This window comes from Montipora foliosa, chromosome 5 (assembly GCF_036669935.1).
Source record: "Montipora foliosa isolate CH-2021 chromosome 5, ASM3666993v2, whole genome shotgun sequence".
Classification (NCBI taxonomy): domain Eukaryota; kingdom Metazoa; phylum Cnidaria; class Anthozoa; order Scleractinia; family Acroporidae; genus Montipora; species Montipora foliosa.
Window position 1 is genome coordinate 4740293 of NC_090873.1, and position 15000 is coordinate 4755292.

The 15000-nt window shown below is 37.1% G+C and overlaps 3 long non-coding RNA genes across 10 annotated transcripts in view; 1 reads left to right on the plus strand and 2 right to left on the minus strand.

Moving 5' to 3' along the window:
* Positions 1–6183, plus strand: part of LOC138003438 (uncharacterized) — a 22987-nt gene extending 16804 nt beyond the window's left edge. For 2 of the 3 annotated variants that reach the window (XR_011123541.1, XR_011123543.1), the window contains 3 exons: positions 2397–2633; positions 3959–4063; positions 4751–6183. This is a non-coding gene — a long non-coding RNA (uncharacterized lncRNA). The remainder of the gene's footprint in view (positions 1–2396; positions 2634–3958; positions 4064–4750) is intronic. The other variant, XR_011123542.1, reaches the window with a different exon arrangement.
* LOC138003443 (uncharacterized) overlaps positions 1–15000 on the minus strand; it is a 199688-nt gene that overhangs the window by 106432 nt on the left and 78256 nt on the right. The gene's annotated exons all lie outside the window — the stretch shown is intronic.
* Positions 8173–15000, minus strand: part of LOC138003439 (uncharacterized) — a 17892-nt gene continuing 11064 nt past the window's right edge. For all 5 annotated transcript variants that reach the window (XR_011123546.1, XR_011123545.1, XR_011123547.1 and 2 more), the window contains 5 exons: positions 13329–13451; positions 11696–11868; positions 10708–10760; positions 9606–9677; positions 8173–8659 (listed from right to left, as the gene is read on the minus strand). This is a non-coding gene — a long non-coding RNA (uncharacterized lncRNA). The remainder of the gene's footprint in view (positions 8660–9605; positions 9678–10707; positions 10761–11695; positions 11869–13328; positions 13452–15000) is intronic.

A 15000-nucleotide genomic window follows, 5' to 3' on the forward strand; every position in this document is an offset into this window, starting at 1 on the left:
TTACTATTTGAGAACCAAGCACTAACCATGTTTTGCACAGAGTTTAACCCATTGACGCGTAAAATCGTCTGGCGTTAGACAGAGTAAAATACTGTACTAAGTCTGGCCGGTTTCGGCCGGTTTGGATGTCAAAGGGTTAATGTCTTGTTTATGTCATCCAAATTTGTACTAGCAAAGTGCAACTGATTGTCGTCAGCATAGTTCGAGATTCTTGCCTTTATATTGAGAAAGGAGATAAGATCATAAAATGTTATGAAACCGTTGAACAGTTATTGTAGCGGACCTAAAAATTAATGGATTGTTGTGGAACTCTCCTCCTGTTATAGAGCCATTTTGATGTAGTGTCGTTTTGTTACTTGTACACAATGTTTCTCAGTTTTTAATAGCTTTGCAGCAAATCCAGACTGGTCTGACTTATGCCGTCGGATTTTGACGAAAGTTAATATAATTATTTGCAAGCCACATATTTTTTAACTGGGCAGAGATGAACCAAGTTAAGATGCTGATCATCACAGTTATTAACTATAGTACTTGAGCAGTAATGGAAGCTGGAAAGCCTGAAAATCTCAAACTTGAAATGGATTCGAATCCTGACCTCTGCCATAGACCACTTTCACCTCAGTCTACATTCTTTTGTATTTACATGTGTGTTTAATTCGACGTAGTGATGATCCTGGGCCCATTGATCTTAACTTGACTTTAAAGTGCTAAACTGTTTACCGGTAAGTGCTACTATGAAGAAATTATATACTTCATTTTATAATGGGTTGAGTGGATGACGTCATCATGAAATCCTCTCATTTGCATATTTTACAAATTTTTCAAACTTAAATATCTCCGGAATCAATGCAGATATTTCCAAACGGTAAACGGCATTTGTAATAACTATTATCCAATTTTTATGCCGTAAGTTTTTTGTTTATCATACAGAATTTCAGGAAAGATTACAAATGCCGTTTACCGTTTGGAAATACCTGCATTGGTTCCGGAGATATTTAAGTTTGAAAAATGTGTAAAATATGCAAATGAGAGGATTTCATGATGACGTCATTCACTCAACCCAGTATAAAATCAAGTATATAAATAGAGCTGTCTCGGTCAATTTGTAGCAGAGACCATTGAAATTTGGTAGGCTAATAGTTCTACAGGCAACACACCTACGGCTATAAAGAAATTGGTTCCCATGACAACTCACTCTTTTCCAGTTCTTTCCGACCTTATTTAAATATTTTGGTGATCTTACGCTAGAAAAACATTTAACAAGGCCATAAACTCAACCTAATATATTTACATGCTTGCAGGATCATGCAGACGAGGCAACATTGGATAGGAACTTAGATGCGAATTTCGTCATAGTAGCACTTAAACAGTTTTGCTAGTGCATTAGTTTGTAACTTGGATCGAAGCAAGTCAAATGGTTTGTCAAGCATCTGTAACGTTTTCTGTAAGCTGACAAGTATCTGCTTAAGATTGTATTGATCAGAAGTAACTAAGGGTGATAAGTGATGATGTAAGCATTTCTCACAGACATTTTCAATGGCTAGTGGAACAGATACTCAGGTCTACATTACTGTATAATTAGTTTTATCGAAAATTATGTTCGCCCTTCCCTTCTCAAATGCAGGTGTTATTTCTCCTTCCTTCCACATAGTTGGTAATTAGTACCTTTACTCGGCAACTCATGGAACAAAGAGCAGAGTGAATGGTGGAGAGCCTGTTCCCTGTATTTGAATGCTTTGAGAGGAATGAAGTTTGTTGATGTTTAGGTTTTTGAGGATATATCAGCAATCTGACTGGTGGCTGGAAATCGAAAGACTCCTTGTGATTTGAGAAATTTTCCTTGGTTTTAAGAATCATGCTTAGATGATTGTCCTACTCCTCCATATGGCCTTACTATCAAGTGACCCACAGTGTATTTTAGCTCAGCCACATATGTTGTCAGTAGTTATTGTCATGAGCATTGCGGCATTTTCAAGATTTGTGCAAAGGCCTCCATCTTGACAAAAAGTTTGCATTTTCACCTTTAAAATCATTACTAAGGAAACAAAGTTATTATAAGTTGTTTTTTGTGGTAGACTAAAGTTCAGCAGGCCACTGATGACTGATTCTCTACTAACTGGTTCAATAATTATATAATTATACATGTAAGGCTTCTAAAATGAAAGTATTTGTTTAGAACTTGTACAGCTGTCACTCTGAATTATCTCACTATACATGTAGTAACAATTAAATTATTTTAGTCGTGTACAGCTGTAGGTCGGAATTTTGGGTTCCACATAGTTACAAAGTTTGAGACATGTTATGGAATTTTATTGCATTTTGCCCCTCACTATTTTTCTTAAAGATTATGTAAACCCTGTTTTTGAACTTTGTTTTCCTGTCTGGTTTATTTATAGGTTTGTGACATGAAGGCACCTTGCCCATTATTAATGTTGCTAGGCTTTGATATTGTATAATCCACTTTGTGTATCTTGGAGTTTAGCAGCTTGTTGCTCTTTGGTTCGATTCAAAACACAGAGTGCTGAAAGTGGAAAGAGTTGACAAATGCCTGCTGGAGATCCAGACCCCTAGCATGATTACCATCTGTAAGAAGTTTACAACACCATGTGAATTTGTGGAACTGCAAACTTAAGGTAACCAGATGAATTGTTGACAAAGAATACTGTAAGTGAAGGATCATCCCTGTTATCTCAACTTAAAGTGCCCCTGCGACCTGTGACATGACTTTTTCGTAGATCGAGCCCTCTGAGGTCCAATCAGTCAGTTTTGAATGTAAGTATATGTGTAATGGCAGACTGAAATGCAACACTTACAGTACGGTGCAAATGTAAGTGTACAGTCTCAACTCGAAATTCTATTCGCTATTCTCGATGTTTTGGAGAATCGAGGGACTGTCAACTTACATTTGCACGGTACTGTACACTCAGAGTAAGCTGTCTTTGGATAAAAATCAAAACTCAAAATTTTGCCAGTCAGGCAAATCTAATGGGCACTTAAAGCAGTTGCCAAAAGAAAGCCCAAATTTTCCAGCTTGAACTGGCTTTGAATTCAGGATTATTCACTCCCCTATTTGTATCAATTTCATCTTCTGACCAGCTCCCTGTTGGGAACTGCTTAAGTTACTGCAGTAAGCCATTAATTAAATCTTGAGTCACTGTCGTCAGTGTTTTATCCATCATTTCCCAGAGTTTTTTGATGTAGCTACATGATTGTATAGTAGTGTCTCTGAGCATCCATGTTGTATTCTTTGCGAGCAGGGTGTGGGTTCTTTTATGTTGCCCAGGGTTTTGATGCTGGGTCTATGGTTTATCCTTTTTGTCTGAGAAGACTAGAGAGTCCAACCAATTGCAGATGTTCTTAGAAACATATCATTTTCTTCCCGGTTATTTGAAGACTGACACTGACTCTGTACTGCAACTACATGTAGTTGTCTTTTACTTCATTCTTTGTTTGAAGATATCCTCATTGACAATGTCTTCCTGGTGGGTGGCATCACACTCTATTGTCCAATTACTTTTTTCAAAGTAATTTTTTGTACCTGTACTGAGGAGGTGTTTGTTAAAGTTATCTTTCACCAGTTCATAGCTGACTTGCATGCTTAAATTTCCATAACTAAGGTGCTTGTGGGCTGGCAGTAGAGTACATCTGAAGAGGTAAATTAGGAGAAAAGTGGCGTCATCTGTTATGATAAACCCCTAAGTTTGGATGAATGTCCTTTGCATTGACAATAATAATTATTGTATGTTTTTCTCTATACATGCAAGTTTCATTGTTTTGAGTATGTAACCTGTCCATTGAACTTTACAATTTATGTGAAAGTAGTTTTCCTTGATGTTAATTATAGTCAGAGTAAAATCTTAGTGTTATTCTGATGATTAGGAGTAATGATATTGTACATAGTATCGTCATACCACCTGAAATTTTCTATATTTGATTGGTCGCTTTAAATTTATTCCAGAGAAGAAACATTGTGCCCTGTGTAATTCTACTGTAGCCACCTGCAAAGGCTCTGCTAAGTCAATCTCAAGGCAGAAGAGGAAGTAGAAACACATGTTATCCCAAAGTGAGTTACAATGAATCCCGTTGCGAAGGTAGAGTGTACACTACTGTCTCTTTTTGCACAAAAATCTTGAAGAACCAGTTACCTGTATTCTCTAAGTTCATGATGCACCAATAGTCTCTGATGTTGTTGCCTTCACCTTCATTAGTGCCTAGGTTTTCCTAAGTTGTAAGCTTTAATTTCAATCTTTTTTCCACATGCACGCTTTCCAAAACCTCGTTTGGAATGGAATTATTTTTTTACACCTTTTTGAGTGCAAAGTAGAGTTTTGGTATCAAGTTTTTTTGCGTTCCTTCCTGCCAATATTGGTAGCAGAGCGAGAGAAACTAAAAGGTCAAAAATGAGTGTCCGAAATGCAATTATCTAAGCTGTATTTGGGAGATGTTCCAGAGATCAAGGGTATTTTAAGTGCTGTAGAAGAAACAGGAAGATTTAAGAGTTATTTATGAGATAAACACCGTGTTACGCGTCCTGAATGTAGTTAGTATAGGAAGGCAATATTAATGTGTCTTGAATCAATCTCTTTTGATGGTCTGTTATTATATGTATATATTATTAAGGGCGTTGTATGTTGAAGTCATGAAATGATTTCTCTTGCGGGTTCTGAGCCGTTGATAAAGGAAGAATGCAATTAAGTTTGTCAATATACATATAACTTTGTGATGACTTTCATTTGTTATTGTCTTGCAGGACTGTTACAGCGACCACCATTGAATGTTTGAGTTTTGTAATGCACGCTGTAACTTCAGCAGCATCTGTTTTGAGGAAATGAGACGGTTTGGCTTCGCCGTTAAAAATTCACGAGGGAAGTGAATATAATTGTTAACAGTAGATTATTACAATAGTGTCTGTCTAGGGTGTTGATGATGACATTGCTGTCTTTTTTAATTCCAGCATATTATATAGACAGCGTTGCCGATGTTGGTAGTCACTTTAATTGGTGTCGTATTGCTGTCTAAATTTTTAGTTTTACATTTGCCCCCCCTCCCGTTGATAGAAATAGGTAATTTTCATGCTCATGTTTTTATTTGGTAAGAATTTAAGCCCGCGATTTGAAAAGCAGAGGAAGGCTGTCTTTCCTTAGCCGCGTTTACTACCTAGTACATGATCTGTTTTCAATTCTAATTTCTAAAACTTATGGTGTTTGTTGTTTTGTAATGGAATTTAGCGTTTAAGTTAGTTGGTTGCGAATATCTTTCGTTTTTAATGGTGTCATCTCTTTCTCCTTAGCTGGGTATTCATGCATTCATTAAATGGTTGTTGAGGATTGTCTTTTTTCCAAGGACGTTCAATTTAATGTAGTAAACTGTATAGGTATTATCTCGTTGAAAGAACGGGAATTCTTTTGTTGGAGAAAAATTTTTTCCGGTGTATATATAAAATATAAGTGTCAACGAGGGTTTGGCACTGTTTTTGTTGTAAATATCTGTATGTGTCAAGTAAGGTTCTGGAGTAGATTTTTCGTTGTTGTAACAAGGAATGAAACAATGTATTTCATTTAAGTTTTATTTTCTTCCTATGAATTTACAATGTAAGTAGTTATTACAAAGTATTTGATATTAAATATGGTTTATTACATATCTAAAAGTGGTTCTTAACAAGTTAATGTTTCTTCCAGTATAACTAATTAACTTACTGATATAAATAAGCGTACATATTAGAAGTGCTGGTTTTTAGATGAAAGTTAGAATGACCTCGTACTTATAAGGACAATTTAAGCAGTTAAGAGTACTTAAATTGTCCTTATAGGTACGAGAATCACTTCCAGCTATTGCCTATATCCTGCACTTCTAATACGTACGTTTTATTCAGTGCTCCCAACTATGTTGCTTTCTGTGTCAGTTGGTTGGGTTTGAATCCCGTTGGAGCATTGCACCGGCAACAAATGGGTTTGAATCCCTTGAAGCCGCCTGAATTTTTCAGGTGTTTATAAGAGACAATTGCTAAAATTGTCCACATATGTGCATATTGAGTGATTATATCACTCATGTAAATAAGCGTACATATTAGAAGTGCTTGTTATATACGCACAATTAAAAGTTATTCTCCCACTTATCAGGACAACTTCAGTCGAGACAGCAGAAAGCAAATCGTTATCTTTAAGAAAGTTACGACATTTTTTATTTTCGAAGACATGTTTCGATGTTACAAACATCGTCAGTTACAAAATATTTGAAAAACCGTTAGGACTATATGTTTCGCCTAGTTGTTATATAGTCCTAACGGTTTTTCAAATATTTTGTAACCGACGATGTTTGTAACATCGAAACACGTCTTCGAAAATGAAAAATGTCGTAACTTTCTTAAAGATAACGACAATTTAAGTCTGTTTTATTAGAGAAAACTGCTTAAATTGTCCTGATATGTGCAAGGAACACTTCTAACTTTTGTCTATACCCTGCACTTCTAATACGTACGTTTTATTCATTGCTCTTAACTTAAAGTGTGTGGCTTTCTATCTGAGTTTGTCCTTCTTTTCTACTTATAGAGATAAGCGTACATATTAGAAGTGCCGTTTATATACAAAAATTAGAAGTTATTCTCCCACTTATCAGGACAAGTTAAGTCTGTTTTATAAGAGACAACTGCTTAAATTGTCCTGATATGTGCAAGGAACACTTCCAACTTTCGTCCATATCCCGCACTTCTAATTCGTACGTTTTATTCATTGCTCCCAACTGTGTTGCTTTCTGTCTCAGTTTGTTGGGGTTTGAATCCCATTGGAGTATTATACCAGAATCGAATGGGTTCGAATCCCGTTCAGGCGTCCCGAATTTCAGTGTGGTTAAGATGAAACTCTGCCAAGTTACGAAAGACTCGCTGGAGCAGATTCGGAGCCACTTTAAATTTTCCATAAATACTTGAGTACAAGCTCCAAATTCACTTCAGAGAAAGTTGAACATCTTTGCAGAGATGCATCTTTATCACGATAAGGGGGGTTACCGAGTTCGTTTAAAGTGCACCTAAAGGCAAAATTTTTGGTTGCCAAGATCATTCTTTCCACCAAAAGCAAATTTCACCTCGAAATATTGCTTTTCATTTGTCGCACAAGCCATGTAAAGTAGGTAAAACTGGCAGTCATATGGACCCACGACCGTGCTGTGAGAGGCAGGGGCCTATTCTTAATTTTACGTCACTAATTGCTTTGCATTCACGTTTACAAACAGTGTTTGCATTCTCTATTTTCTTATTCCCCATAATACACTTTGTTTGCCCCCCAAATTTTGCATAAACTATTGTTTTCAAATGCTCTTGGGGACACTGCATATTCCCAAGAGCATTTGAAAACAATGGTTTTATGCAAAATGTGGGGGACAAACAAAGTGTATTATGGGGAATTCGAAAATAGAGAATTGCAAACCAGTTTGTTACGTAAAATCGACAACAGACCCATGCTTCTGACAGCTCGATCGTGGGTCCAAATGATTACCTGTTTTGCTAACTTTTCGTAACTTACGTGGCACACAAAAAGTAACATTTTGAGGTACAAAATGGCAAAATGTGTTTGCTTTTGGTGGAGAGATTGAAATTAGAAACGAAAAATATTTGAGTTTAGGTGCACTTTAAGAGATAGAAGGATTTAAGGTAGCTCAAACAAGTTTCAACACTTGAAAGAAACGTTCTTATTAGAAGGATTGACACTTCAACACTATCACTTAAAAGCAATGTTGTGGTACCATATCAAACACCAATTATTGCTGAAAATGATTCGGTTATTTTTGTGACGTAAGAGGTTACCGTGGCAACAGGAAAGCCCTACAAACACCCCATATTTGGGTTTTAGCTGCTCATATCTCAAAAACGAAGTGGGTGACCCTTCTGAAATGTAATCAGCATGCCAGAATGAAACTTTCCGCAAAGTTTAAAAAAATTCTGTGGAGCAGGTTCAGAGCCACCTTAATTGATTGAAAATTAAGGTAGCTCTGAATCCGCTCCATATAATATTTTTTAACTTTGCAGAGAGTTTCATCTTGGCCTGCTTATCACTTTTGTGCATTAAAAAATTGGGGTCACCAAGTTCGTTTTTCAGATATGGACAACTAAAGCCAAAATATGGGGTGTTTTACCAAGGCTTACTTGTTGCCATGGTAACTTGTTACGCCACAAAAATGACTGCATCTTGTTCAGCAATAATTGGTGTTTCACACGGTACTATAACATTGCTGTTGTAGTATCAATCCTTCTAATAACAAGTTTTCTTGAACGTGTTGAAACTGGTTTGAACCACCTTACAGGAAATTTAGGATGATTCCCTTCTTGTTGCGGGAACTTGAGAGGAGTGGCCTTATGTTCAAATCGTACGCGCGGCTAGAAAACGCAACGATATAAAGAAATACAAAATATTCGCACGGGTGCAAGTGGAATTGGTAATACCAGGAAGTGGAGAGGGGTAATTGGGGGTCACGCTTCTCGCGTCCCGTACGCGTGGGAAAGGTTGATCGACACGTGTAGCATTCATGAGATGAGAGCGCATCTCGTGAACCTTGAGCCTTTGTTCAAGGGGTCGCTCTTGGGTGAAAGTTTTATGGTCTGAATTAGTCTTGTTTTGCTTTGCTTTCTTGTGGGACAGTTAATTTTCCTTTAAAATCTTCTCGGCACCTGAAACGAAAGCAAATGAAAAACAACTTGTAAGGTACTATTAGCCAAACACAAGGAACTCTTGATATTTCTTTTCTTTGTGAGTTGGGTGGGGTGGGGATGGGGGGGAAGTATTCTCATGTGCATTTGCATTTTTTCACTAAATGAAGGTGTGGTAACATGATGTTAGGCAAAGATCCCCTGAAGCAGATGCGGAGGCACTCAGTTTTTCATATTTGAGTGATAGCTCGAAATTTATTTCAGAGCAACTTTTATATTTTCGCGGAGATATCTCAACCGTTTTATCACTTTTCCAACAAGATGAGGGACTACCGACATTTCTATGGAAATCTAAGGATTAAAGAAAATAAAAAATGTGGTGGAATGTGGTGGTAAAAAATACGATATCTTCCCTTGGATTAAAGGAATGTGGTAAAAAATGCGATGATAAAGCGCCCCCCTCCCCCCCCCCCCCTTCCCACCCAAACTTAGAGACAGTTTTTAAACCGGATCTCTGTCGATCTCGCAAAGACGTAACGTTCTATCATCAACACCCAAAATAAAGACCAAATCTTTGAATTCGACGCCAATTTCCCTTTTAAACGACTACTATAAAATTGCTACGAAGGCCGTAGCTTTTCCTCATGAGAAGGTTTTGCCTTTTAGTTTAATTATCAGATCTAGTCAAACAGGATAAAAGGAGGAAAATAAAACGGCGAAAGTGTTAGAATAATACTAGCAAAATGTCTTATAGAAAAGAGGGGAAAGGATAAAGAAAAAAGAAAGGGGATCGAAAATTAATAAAACGCACTCATTAAAATTCACCAATAAGCCGATGACACAAATGTTCTTTTAATACTGATTTATATACTTTTTGAGCTTCTGAAACAAATTGAAAGTTGTGCAGACCTTCCAATAAACCATTCCAGTCTAAAACAGAACTATTTATGGCTTGGTCCTTTAGTACCTGCATTGGAAAGACTCAGTGCTATTTACTTTCGTCCATGGTGTTGTCTCGAAGAATGAGAAAGTCACAGGCCTACAAAAAAAAATTGTTTGAAAAGTTAGACATCAAACTGTTACGATTACAAAATAATTGGTGATGTAGGAATATATCGTTTTAGTATGCATGTATACTAAAACAGTGGAGAGCGTTGAAGCGCGCGTTGATTGGCTACTCAAACTCCGGATCCTTTCGATTCGCGCGGAATTTGCGCCCGAAAATGTTGTAATCTTTGCAGGAATAAATGAGTTAAAATCATCCTTTTGTGCTATATTATCTCAATGTTTATACTAAAGTATTAGCCTCAGATGTTCAGACTAATTATTAACCGCTTTTATAGCAGACGATACTAAAAACGTCACTTATTGTCCGATTTTCCCAAATGGGAAGACGCCTTTATTAACGAATAAAGTCAGTCTCCAAATTAATAGTTGATCACATTGTTTCTCGTGAACACTACACACTCCGAAAGAGTTCACATCCGAACAGTATGTACTGTATGGAAAAACAGGAACCCCAAAATGGATTAAATCTTTATTCTAAAGAAGAAAAATGAAGGAGGGCTTAACAGGGTGAAACGCTCAGCAGCCCATGGAAGTTTCTTCCGCGGAAACCTTACACAGGGGCCGCCAAGCACCTTAGGAGTGGCGGGGGAAAGACGTTTTGGAGAAAACAACTTGAAGGAAAATAGTCCCCTAAAACCTCCCTCTCCGAGGCCCCCGTTTAAATGCAGTTATCACCATTTTTTAAAACCTTAAGCCTAACTGATAACGTAGCCAAGTTCTACCGCGACATAGTAAAACCCCAAAAGAGAGTGTTTCTGATCAAATCAAGTTATTTCAAACATTCAATTTGTGTGGAACGAAATAAATACGGAGTTTATCGACAAAATGCTAACGATTCACTGATTTGTCAATGAAGGAACGAAACGTTTATTTCATTCAAAGAAGTCTCAAATAAATTCAGTATTGAATGTTTTTTTCTGCAATACGGCCTGATTTCGGATAGGACAGATCAATGTAATGCCAAAAAAAAAACACCTATGATTTAAAATTTAAAAGCTTACTTGCAAAATCATCTCCAGCTCCTTGATTGAACAACAATAACAGCATTCTTCTACTGCAGGTAAAAGATAAACAAAACTAAATTTTAACACACCAGAACAACAACTTCCTTTCCTTTTAAGTAACAAAGGAAGTGTAAAGTTATCCGTCTTTCACGTTACAAGAGAATTCAAAACGTCCTTTATACAAACAACACTAGATAAAATGAAGACAAAAGACGAACCCTTACCATCATTTTATATATACCCTTGTGCATTTATTCTACTCATTTGCGATAGCGGAATCGTTTCAGTATCAGTATAATATTAAATGGTATCTTGAAGTCTCTCTGGGCAAATAAAATAGGTACACTTTCGGAAATAGAAATCACTTTACGGTCTCGAAAATACCATCAATGGATAGGGAATAATCACCCCTTGTAGTGGTCCTTAAATTGATCACAGGGGCGACGTCAAAATCCCAATAATAAGGTTAACTTAAAGGGCCTAGGTCACGCAATTTTACGCAATTTCGGCACTAATCGAATGGTCATAGAATTAACTAAAATATCAAAATAACTGTTCAAAACTATAGAAGTACTCTAACAAAACACAGGGAAGCCAAGAAGGGACATGGATGGACAAAACTGGAGAGGATTGAAATGGATTGAATTTGGGTAAATTTGAAAAACGTCGGCCCACCTTTTTTCAAATTTATATCAGTCTATATCAAAATGTCATTTATACAGCTGGAAAATCATTCTCAGTTGTTATGTGGCCGTGATTTTGCAAATGAAAGACTCTTGCTCTGCCCATTTGACGTTTAGAGTTCATAATTAACAAAATTAAACGAATATACCTAAAATAGCGTGACCTAGCCCCTTTAATCTTAGGTTTCCAGAAAGCGGTCTCCAGAACTTCAAAACTTGTTTCTCTTCCATGACAAACACGTAAGTTAACTTCTAGAGGTCAAAACCGAAGCTCCACGTATAAACCATTTGAAAATTCTTACCGTCGAGTCAATCCTGTCATGAACGTGTTTACCGCTACAAGTCAAAAAGCTGGCAAAGAGTCATGTAGGTTCACTGGTTAAGCGGGCTTCAAAGAACAGCAAATTATCCGTCCTACAGCACTTCAACTAGTTCCTGCACTGTATGCATGTATGCTCATAAGAACGCCTTGTAACTGCAATAGGAGACGAGAATCGATGTGGATTAAAATATTATCATACGCTGCTCCGGATCAAAAGTATCATTTCAGCACAAACATGTTAAAAAAGCAAGACACTCTTTTTTATCGGTGCAACCTGTCCCAGAGGTACAAAGGAATTCTTAATTATGCACAAAGACCAAATTCAGGTGCCAAAAAAACAAGATGACTCTTTTGCAGGGAACCAAATGAATGAATTGTACAACAATCGAAATAAGAAAAATTATTTTGCGAACGGTAAGCACTGACCAGAAGAAATACTTCAAGAAATAAACGTTTTCTTCCAAAAGGACCCTTTTTCTGCAATTTGTGATAAAAAAAGGAATACGTAAAAATGGAAAAGAAGAAAATTTAAAGAGTTTCAAAGTCAGCGCAACGTACGACTATCACACCATGAAAACTAGCAAACGTCCACAATTTTAAAACAATTTAGCCCTGCTCATATCAACCTATTCAAAAGCATTCATTTCTCGATTCAGTATGACGGACTTAGGTTGTTTACAAGGGAACAAAATTGGAAGCGTTCCAGCGAACTTCAAGATAGAAAACACTAATGTACAAAGGAAGGATAAAAAATAAAAATAAAACAGTGTCGTGAACGAAACGTTTCTTATTTTAAGTCTTATTTGTCTTCTTAACTTTGAAGGAAAGGCCTGAATTCGACAAATTGTTCAACGCAAGGTTAACTCGACTTTACTTACGCAAATTTGCTTGCATCAAAGGTGAATTGATGTAGGATAATTTAAAACGGAAGGAAGATTTGCTCTCACGAAGGGACAACACTCAACATGGATTACTACTTTACTCACCCACTACCGGACTCCGCAGTCAGACGAAGAGAATGCCAACTGCCTGCTGGCAATCTCGTACCCAGAGTCCTCAGGCTTTTTGGTCAGCGGGTGATTGGATTGGTCGCTTGCATCCCCTTGCGACATCCTTGCGACAATCATTACATCAGTCTCTTTGGGCACACAACCGCTGACCAAAAATGCCGAGGACTCTGGGTACGAGATTGGCCTGCTGTTTGTTTTGTAATTTCGGGTCCAGATAACTCGCGGTCCTGCATCCCAAAGTGATATTTTGGCTGCGTGAAGGACTAGGTTAAGAGAGGAACTCATCCCCAAGGCCGAGAGGCACAAATCAAATACGAACGAGGGAACAAGAGAACCCTCGTTTATATTTGAATACCGAATCTATCCATGTGTCCATGGGCTAGTAGGCACCGACACAAAAGGGGGCTGACGTACTTCCGGTTAACAAAGGAAGTAAGAAGAAAAACGATCACGAAACGAGCGACAGGGGGGTTGGATATGAGATACTTATTTCCGGTTAACAATGCAAAATGAGTAAGACTTATTCCGGTTTACAACCGCCAGAAAGAAAATCAGGTGACAAATTGAATGTTGACCTAAACTAGAATTGCTATGTTTGGCTACCTGAATTAAATGTCCACCAAAACTATGTAACATAGTGGTGAGTCCTTCCTCTGCGCTTCTTTCCTTGCTTGGATGTTTTGCTGTTCCATCCTTCTTATGCTCGCTAACTAGTTGAAGACAAATCTGCAGTGAAAACAAAAATATTAGTGCCACATTACCAAATAAAACAGTTAAAAGAAAAAAATATGTCCCAACTACTGGTTTCAATGTAGGCGATCTGTGTAAGAGAATACTTCACAAAGTGTCACAGGCTTGCTCTTCTCCCCAACTTCAACATCTCTCATTTTTTCGTGTTCTCGAAGACAATAGACCAATTTCGATATATTAAAATTCAGTCCTAAACAAAAAACATCACCGCGAGGCTCTGGGGAATAAATAAAAGGTTTTGTATGAGTTTATTCTCCACAACCTCGAAATGATGCCTTTTGTTTTGGACTGAATTTTAATATATCGAAAATGGTCTATTGACATCACAAAATGTCCACTATAAACTCCAGTACCGAAGTAACGATAAACAGCTGAACTGGTCTTTGTAGACAAAACAAAACTTAATGTTATTTGATTCCTTGGGTAACATACTTACAATTGTATAAACTGAGCGAATACCAGTGGGTACCCTGAGTTAAAATCCTCATGGGTGGGGTTTAATTAATGGGGACTACTGGTTACACCTGAGGATTTTGATTAAAATGTTTTGCTAGTCGAGGCACCTGAGTAAAACTGTTTTCGAAAGGGAAGCATTTATAAAACGATCATCACAAAAACTTGTAAATTAATTCAAAATGAAAGGAAACTGCTCAATTCACTTTAGTTACGCTTGCCACTGTGCACCCTTCCTCTCCTTTACTCTATAAAATGTATCTGAGCAAGGCAGTGTTCAGCATCCTACTTCAATTTCTGCTGTGAAATGTGACAAAGACACCCACTAAAGTTTGCAAAACTGACCTTCTTGCTTTCAACACTACTCACGTTAAAACTCTTCGTGTATAATGCTACCATTGATTATTTCTTACCGGTAAGTAATTTCCATGCTTGACAACAGTTACAGAAGGAAAAGCACTGGCACAGTTGCCAAATGAAACACTAGCTTACTACACGTCACAACGATATAATTTGCAAAAATATTTGTACTCATGCACAATGTGTACGTTTTGTTTGTCTGATTAGTCATAGTTCTTTTTTTTTTTTTTCAAGTAAGGTTTCCTTCACTTTGATGCAATAGCGCTATTCAAATACTAAACATACACAGCAGAGGTCAAGAAAGAATATTGTTTAAGCTAATGGCCTTCACCGAATAATGTGATTGATAAATTTGTTTTGTGTTTGGTTGAATAAGATTAAATTCAAACGGATTTGTCTAGGTAGTAAAATCCAAGAGGAACCTACAAAAAAGGGTTGCTCATCAAATTTAAAATTCAAGCTCCAGTCTCTGGGAAAACACCATTGCCATGCCTAAGATGTAACAAATCATGCAAAAAAGCAAAAAAAAAAACCTTCAATGAGGGACTTGTCAGAAATTAGCAGGGGGCTGCAGATTTTCAGTAGGGCAGCATTCAAAAATTTCAATAGCTTACTGTATCTTGCTTAAATGGCAGGAAATATTTTATTTGGTTTGTATTCATGTTATAACATATTTAAGGCATCCCTTTATGATCACAATGGCTTAATTTCT